Below are 7,185 nucleotides of genomic sequence, written 5' to 3' on the forward strand. Positions count from 1 at the left end.
GCAATCGAGCCCAGAGTTCAAACTAATTTCCAGGAATCAGAAAGGAGAAATCCCCCTCCTCCCAAGGGAGGGGGGGTGGAGCCGGATCGAGGTGGTTGGGGAGCCCCCCAGGCCCATGGGGTGGGTTTGGTTTTTTTTCCCCTCAGGGTTTTGGGGGTCGCTTGGCTGGCGGGGGGGGGGGCGAGGAGGGGGTGCGGGGGTCCCCGGCCGAAGCCCAGTGGCATGGTGCCCACCGGCCCGGGCCGGCTCCTGCCCACCAGGACCATGGTGCCAGCGAGATGGGGGTCGGGCCCAATGGTCGCCCGGGGGGCTCTTACATCTTCCCCAAGCCCACCCCCAAAAAGTGGGGGAGGGGAGGGTTCCCCTTTTTTTTGGGGGGGGGCCCGGTGAACCCGAAAAAATGGGTTTATCGGGGCCGGGGCATGGTCGGGGAGCAGGAGGGAGGCCTACCCGGAGGAGGGGGTGAGGGGGAGGATGGAGGGAGGGGGGGCCATGTCAAGAGAGGACCAGCAGCAGGCCGAGCCCCAACGGCCCCGCGCCGGGCCCGGGGCCCCCCACGCTGCGCGAAGCGCTCGGCCCCCCGAAGGGACCCATCGTCCGCCCTGGGAGCAGGCCGGAGGGCGCCCTGGAGGAGGAGGAGGTAAAAAAAAAAAGGAAAGAAAGGAAGCGAAGGCGGAGATGGAAAATAAAAGAAAAAAGGGAAAGGGGGAGGGAAAGACGGATAAGATGGCCGCACAGGGACGCCTCCCGAGGCCCGGACCCGTCTGAGGGGAGGCGACGACAGGACCGCCCGCTTAAAATGGCGGCCGAGGCCTCTCCCTCCTTCCTCGCGCCGCCGCCGCCGCAGTGCGCCTGCGCGGCCCCGACCACGCTCCGACGGCGGGGGACGGCTCCCGACGACGACCCTGGAAGGAGGACAGAAAAGAGCGATGGGAGTGAATATTGCAGCACGTTTCGTCACCCTTAAAATCAAAGATAAAAGGGTGAGTCCCGCGGGGTGTTTATTTTTAGTAACGATGGCTCGGAGGGGAGGGGATCGAAGAGGACACCCCTCCTCGCACTTCAGCCCTTCCCAAAGGGTTTCCCCCCCTCCTCCCGTGACGTGTGAATTCTCGCCCCTCTCCTCTCGCGAGAGCGCCATCGAACCCCCCCCGCGAGGCCAAGGACCCGGATGGAGTTGCTCAGGGCCTAGTTTTCCTCAGAGGCCTGGGTTGGGGGAGGGGGGGGGTGAGTCCCTCGGGGTGTTTATTTTTAGTAATGATGGCTCGGAGGGGAGGGGATCGAAGAGGACACCCCTCCTCTCACTTAAGCCCTTCCCAAAGGGGGTTCCCCCTCCTCCCGTGACGTGTGAATTCTCGCCCCTCTCTTCTCGCGAGAGCGCTATCGAACCCCCCCCCGCGAGGCCAAGGACCCGGATGGAGTTGCTCAAGGCCTAGTTTTCCTCAGAGGCCTGGGTTGGGGGGGGTGAGTCCCTCGGGGTGTTTCTTTATAAAAACGATGACTCGAAGAGGAACACCCCTCCTCGCACTTAAGCCCTTCCCAAAGGGTTTCCCCCCCTCCTCCCGTGACGTGTGAATTCTCGCCCCTCTCCTCTCGCGAGAGCGCCATCGAACCCCCCCCCCCCCGCGAGGCCAAGGACCCGGATGGAGTTGCTCAGGGCCTAGTTTTCCTCAGAGGCCTGGGTTGGGGGGAGGGTGAGTCTCTCGGGGTGTTTCTTTATAATAATGATGGCTCGGAAAGGAGGGGATCGAAGAGGACACCCCTCCTCGCACTTCAGCCCTTCCCAAAGGGGGTTCCCCCTCCTCCCGTGACGTGTGAATTTTCGCCCCTCTCTTCTCGCGAGAGCGCCATCGAACCCCCCCCCCCCCCCGCGAGGCCAAGGACCCGGATGGAGTTGCTCAAGGCCTAGTTTTCCTCAGAGGCCTGGGTTGGGAGAGGGGGGGTGAGTCCCTCGGGGTGTTTATTTTTAGTAATGATGGCTCGGAGGGGAGGGGATCGAAGAGGACACCCCTCCTCGCACTTAAGCCCTTCCCAAAGGGTTTCCCCCCTCCTCCCGTGACGTGTGAATTCTCGCCCCTCTCCTCTCGCGAGAGCGCCATCGAACCCCCCCGCGAGGCCAAGGACCCGGATGGAGTTGCTCAAGGCCTAGTTTTCCTCAGAGGCCTGGATTGGGTGGGGGGTAGGAGTCCCTCGGGGTGTTTCTTTATAAAAACGATGGCGGGGAGGAGAATGAAGAAGAACGCCCCTCCTCGCACTTAAGCCCTTCCCAAAGGGTTTCCCCCCCTCCTCCCGTGACGTGTGAATTCTCGCCCCTCTCCTCTCGCGAGAGCGCCATCGAAACCCCCCCCACCCCCGCGAGGCCAAGGACCCGGATGGAGTTGCTCAGGGCCTAGTTTTCCTCAGAGGCCTGGGTTGTGGGGGGTGAGCCCCTCGGGGTGTTTCTTTATAAAAACGATGGCGGGGAGAGGAATGAAGAAGAACGCCCCTCCTCGCCTTCCCAAAGGGGTTCCCCCTCCTCCCGTGACGTGTGAATTCTCGCCCCTCTCCTCTCGCGAGAGCGCCATCGAACCCCCGCGAGGCCAAGGACCCGGATGGAGTTGCTCAGGGCCTAGTTTTCCTCAGAGGCCTGGGTGGGGGGGGGGGGTAAGTCTCTCAGGGTGTTTCTTTATAATAACGATGGCTCGGAGGGGAGGGGATCGAAGAGGAACACCCCTCCTCGCACTTAAGCCCTCCCCAAAGGGTTTCCCCCCTCCTCCCGTGACGTGTGAATTCTCGCCCCTCTCCTCTCGCGAGAGCGCCATCGAACCCCCCCCCCCCCCCGCGAGGCCAAGGACCCGGATGGAGTTGCTCAGGGCCTAGTTTTCCTCAGAGGCCTGGGTGGGGGGGGGGGGGGGGGTAAGTCTCTCAGGGTGTTTCTTTATAATAACGATGGCTCGGAGGGGAGGGGATCGAAGAGGAACACCCCTCCTCGCACTTAAGCCCTTCCCAAAGGGGTTTCCCCCCCTCCTCCCGTGACGTGTGAATTCTCGCCCCCTCTCCTCTCGCGAGAGCGCCATCGAACCCCCCCCGCGAGGCCAAGGACCCGGATGGAGTTGCTCAAGGCCTAGTTTTCCTCAGAGGCCTGGATTGGGTGGGGGGTAGGAGTCCCTCGGGGTGTTTCTTTATAAAAACGATGGCGGGGAGGAGAATGAAGAAGAACGCCCCTCCTCGCACTTAAGCCCTTCCCAAAGGGTTTCCCCCCCTTCTCCCGTGACGTGTGAATTCTCGCCCCTCTCCTCTCGCGAGAGCGCCATCGAACCCCCCCCCCCGCGAGGCCAAGGACCCGGATGGAGTTGCTCAGGGCCTAGTTTTCCTCAGAGGCCTGGGGGGGGGGGGTAAGTCTCTCAGGGTGTTTCTTTATAATAACGATGGCTCGGAGGGGAGGGGATCGAAGAGGACCACCCCTCCTCGCACTTAAGCCCTTCCCAAAGGGGTTTCCCCCCTCCTCCCGTGACGTGTGAATTCTCGCCCCTCTCCTCTCGCGAGAGCGCCATCGAACCCCCCCGCGAGGCCAAGGACCCGGATGGAGTTGCTCAGGGCCTAGTTTTCCTCAGAGGCCTGGGGGGGGGGGGGGTAAGTCTCTCAGGGTGTTTCTTTATAATAACGATGGCTCGGAGGGGAGGGGATCGAAGAGGACCACCCCTCCTCGCACTTAAGCCCTCCCTAAAGGGTTTCCCCCTCCTCCCGTGACGTGTGAATTCTCGCCCCTCTCCTCTCGCGAGAGCGCCATCGAACCCCCCCGCGAGGCCAAGGACCCGGATGGAGTTGCTCAGGGCCTAGTTTTCCTCAGAGGCCTGGGTTGGGGGGAGGGGGTGAGCCCCTCGGGGTGTTTCTTTATAAAAACGATGGCTCGAAGAGGAACACCCCTCCTCGCACTTCAGCCCTTCCCAAAGGGTTTCCCCCCCTCCTCCCGTGACGTGTGAATTCTCGCCCCTCTCCTCTCGCGAGAGCGCCATCGAACCCCCCCGCGAGGCCAAGGACCCGGATGGAGTTGCTCAGGGCCTAGTTTTCCTCAGAGGCCTGGGTTGGGGGGGGGGGGGGTGAGCCCCTCGGGATGTTTCTTTTTAATAATGATGGCTCGGAGGGGAGGGGATCGAAGAGGAACGCCCCTCCTCGCACTTAAGCCCTTCCCAAAGGGGTTCCCCCCCTCCTCCCGTGACGTGTGAATTCTCGCCCCTCTCCTCTCGCGAGAGCGCCATCGAACCCCCGCGAGGCCAAGGACCCGGATGGAGTTGCTCAAGGCCTAGTTTTCCTCAGAGGTGTGGGTTGGGGGGAACCTGGTCATTTGTCAGTCCCGTGTTTTTATTTATTCACTCGTATTTATCCTATTTATCGTTTTCGGCTCCTAACGGTTCGTGCTGGGGATTCTCCCCCTGTGCTGGTGCTTTCTGTTAATTATAATAATAATAATAATAATGTTGGTATTTGTTAAGCGCTTACTATGTGCCAAGCACTGTTCTAAGCGCTGGGGAGGTTACAAGGTGATCAGGTTGGCCCACGCGGGGCTCACAGTTTTAATCCCCATTTTACAGATGAGGTAACTAAGGCATAGAGAAGTGAAGTGACTTGCCCAAAGTTACACAGGCGACAGTTGGCAGAGCTGGGATTTGAACCCATGACCTCTGACTCCAAAGCCCAGGCCCTTTCCACTGAGCCACAGCAGCTTCTCTTTTAGACTGTGAACCCACTGTTGGGTAGGGACTGTCTCCATATGTTGCCAACTTGGACTTCCCAAGCGCTTAGTACAGTGCTCTGCACACAGTAAGCGCTCAATAAATATGATTGATTTCCCCACGGAAAGCAGGAAGTTGCCAATTCCCCCCCCCCCACCTCATCCATTCCTTCAATCATCATTATAATAGCATTTATTAAGCACTTACTATGTGCAAAGCACTGTTCTAAGCGCTGGGGAGGTTACAAGAGTGTAGTACAGTGCGCTCAATAAATAACGATTGAAGGGGATCAGGTTGTCCCACCGGGGGGCTCACAGTCTTCATCCCCATTTTGCAGATGAGGGACCTGAGGCCCAGGGAATAATAATAATAATAATGACATTTATTAAGCGTTTACTATGTGCAAAGGACTGTTCTAAGTGCTGGTGGTGGGGATACAAGGTCATCAGTTTGTCCCACAGGGGGCTTACAGTCTTCATCACAGTCTCCCCCTTCTAGACTGTAAGCCCACTGTTGGGTAGGGACTGTCTCTATATGTTGCCAACTTGTACTTCCCAAGCGCTTAGTACAGTGTTCTGCACACAGTAAGTGCTCAATAAATATGATTGATTCATCCCCATTTTACAGATGAGGTAACTGAGGCCCAGAGAAGTGAAGTGACTTGCCCAAGGTCACACAGCTGACATGTGGCGGAGCTGGGATTTGAACCCATGACCTCTGACTCCAGAGCCCGGGCTCTTTCCACTGAGCCACGCTGCTTCTAATCATTCATTCAATCATATTTATTGAGCGCTTACTGTGCGCAGGGCACTGTACTAAGCATTTGGAAAGTACAGTTCATTCATTCAATCAATTGTATTTATTGAGCGCTTACTGGGCGCAGGGCACTGTACTAAGCATTTGGAAAGTACAGTTCATTCGTTCATTCAATCGTATTTATTGAGCGCTTACTGTGTGCAGAGCACTGTACTAAGCACTTGAAGTCGGCAACAGATAGAGACGGTCCCTACCCAACAATGGGCTCACGGTCTAGAAGGAGGAGACAGACAACAAAACAAAACATTAATTCAATCGTATTTATTGAGCACTTACTGTGTGCTAAGTACTGTAGTCCGTCGTATTTATTAAGTGCTTACTGGGTGCAGAACAATCGTCAGTCAATCGTATTAATAATAATAATGATGGTATTTCATTCATTCAATCGTATTTATTGAGCACTTACTGTGTGCTGAGTACTGTAGGCAGTCGTATTTATTAAGTGCTTACTGGGTGCAGAACAATCGTCAGTCAATCGTATTTATTAATAATAATAATGATGGTATTTCATTCATTCAATCGTATTTATTGAGCACTTACTGTGTGGTGAGTACTGTAGTCAGTCCTATTTATTAAGTGCTTACTGGGTGCAGAACAATCGTCAGTCAATCGTATTTATTAATATTAATAATAATAATGGTATTTCATTCATTCAATCGTATTTATTGAGCACTTACTGTGTGCCGAGCACTGTACTAAGCGCTTGGGAATTACAAGTTCGGTATTTGTTAAGTGCTTACTATAATAATAATGACGATGACATTTATTAAGTGCTTACTATGTGCCAAGCACTGTTCTAAGTTCCGGGGAAGCTACAAGGTGATCAGGTTGTCCCATGTGGGGTTCACAGTCTTAATCCCCATTTTACAGATGAGGGAACTGAGGCCAGGAGAAGTGAAGTGACTTGCCCAAGGTCACACAGCTGACAACTGGCGGAGCCGGGATTTGAACCCACGACCTCTGACTCCCAAGCCCGGGGCTCTTTCCATTTATTGAGCGCTTGCTTTGTGCAGAGCACTGTACTAAGCACTTGGGAGAGTACAATATAACAATAAATAGACATATTCCCTGCCCACAATGAGCTTGGAGAGAGCATGTGCCTGGGTGAAGGACCTGGGTTCTAATCCAGAAAATGTGCCTGTTTATTGTTGTATTGTACTCTCCCAAGCGCTTAGCACAGTTCTCTGCACACAGTAAGCGCTCAATAAATACGATTGATGATGATGATGATGATGACTGACCGACTGAGTGAATAAATAATCCCCTCTTCGCCTCTCATCAAGAAGCAGCGTGGCTCAGCGGCAAGAGCCTGGGCTTGGGAGCCAGAGGTCATGGGTTCTAATCCCGGCTCCGCCACATGTCTGCTGTGTGACCTTGGGCAAGTCACTTCACTTCTCTGGGCCTCAGTTACCTCATCTGGAAAATGGGGATGAATCAATCAATCGTATTTGTTGAGCGCTTGCTGTGCGCAGGGCGCTGTGCTGGGCGCTTGGGAAGTACAAGTTGGCAACATGGAGACGGTCCCTACCCAACCGTGGGTTCACAGTCTAGAAGATTAAGACTGTGAGCCCCATGTGGGGCAACCTGATGACCTTGTATCCCCCCCAGCGCTTAGAACAGTGCTTGGCACATAGTAAGCGCTTAACAAATGCCATCA

Source organism: Tachyglossus aculeatus, chromosome X2, assembly GCF_015852505.1.
Source record: "Tachyglossus aculeatus isolate mTacAcu1 chromosome X2, mTacAcu1.pri, whole genome shotgun sequence".
Classification (NCBI taxonomy): domain Eukaryota; kingdom Metazoa; phylum Chordata; class Mammalia; order Monotremata; family Tachyglossidae; genus Tachyglossus; species Tachyglossus aculeatus.